Source organism: Alligator sinensis, unplaced genomic scaffold (assembly GCF_000455745.1).
Source record: "Alligator sinensis unplaced genomic scaffold, ASM45574v1 scaffold1220_1, whole genome shotgun sequence".
Classification (NCBI taxonomy): domain Eukaryota; kingdom Metazoa; phylum Chordata; order Crocodylia; family Alligatoridae; genus Alligator; species Alligator sinensis.
In genome coordinates this window covers 5,916-7,348 of record NW_005843316.1, presented here as the reverse complement: position 1 = coordinate 7,348, position 1,433 = coordinate 5,916, and positions in this window count along the sequence as shown.

The window sequence follows — 1,433 nt, the reverse complement described above, 5'->3', positions numbered from 1 at the left end:
CAAGATCTGGCCCATATTTCATTTGAAAACCTGCAGGATTCCCAGATTACAGATGAAGGGTCAGAGCCTCCTTCACCCTGTTTTGGCCCTGAACTGGACTTTGACCAGGACTGAGTTTGAGGCTTAGATTTGGGGCAGGAAGGAGAGAGCTCTGGTCAATATATATATCTATATACCAGCAGAAACTAAGGGACAGCCTCATGTCCTGTGCAGCTAGGAGATACATTACCTTGGCCCAAAATTCTCGGAGAGCTTTGATGATTCAGGCAGTCCCCGGTGGCTGCAGCAGGGAGCTGGAGCCGGACTCACAGCTGGTAAGTAGGGGAAGCAGTGGGGGAGCTGAGGGAGGGTTGAGCTGACCATGAGGGGACCCCTGCCAGGCCCCATCCCCTGGACGAGGGCTGCCCCTCCCACCCCAGCTCCCGGTGCTTTAAAAAAAAGCCCCAACTCACCAGGTGCTGCCAGGTGTGGGGGGGCAATCCCTTGCATGGCGAGCTGTGCCATGTGCCCCCTGACCCCCACCTCACTCCCCCAGCCCCTCCATGGGTGCCCTGTCTAGGCCAGCTCTGGCCTTTTAAGAAAAAAAAAAATGACAAGAGCCCCGGGACTCTCCGCTTCTGCAGCGGTGTTGGTGGTTCAGGGGTCGTGCAGAGCCCCCCATGCAGCGTGGGGCAGTAAGAACGGTGAGTCCAGGGAGGGGTCTCTATTTTTTTTCCTTAAAGGGCCAGAGCCATGGTAAGGGGGCTCGTGCAGAGCCCTGCAGGCACCATGGGGCAGTGGGAGGCAGCGGGGATTGCCCCCCACATTGCAGTGAGTTGGGGCTTTTTTAAGAAAGGGAAGGAGGTGGGGCAGCCATTGCCGGGCTGGGAGAGTGGGCGGGGGATGGGCCTGGGAGATTCGGAGATTCAGAGATTCGGCAGCAGCCGAATATCCAAATCAGATTCAGCCAAATCCATTCGGGACAGTGATTCAAATCACTGACACTGTCGTATTGGAAAGAACAAATTATTAGCCATTTTTTTCAGGTCTTACACTCAGCTCAGTGGCATTTCTCCCCGTCTGTCCATCTGTATCTGCAGATATAACACAATTACATTATAAAATTGTCTCCATTCTAAATTTCAGAAATTCAGAAAAAATATGGAAATATCATAGAAAATTGGGATTGGAAGGGACCTCAGGAGATAATTTAGTCCAACCCCCTGCTCAAAGAAGAACCATCCCCAACTAGATCATCCTAGCCAAGCTTTGTCTAGCCAGGTCTTAAAAACTTCCAGGGATGGTCATTCCACCCCCTCTCTACATAGCATGTTTCAGTGTTTTGCTATCCTTCTGGTGAGAAAATATTTCCTAATCTCCAACCTAAACTTCCCTTGCTGTAACTTGAGACCATTGCTCCTCACTCTGTCATTGGCCATGAATGAGAAGAATCT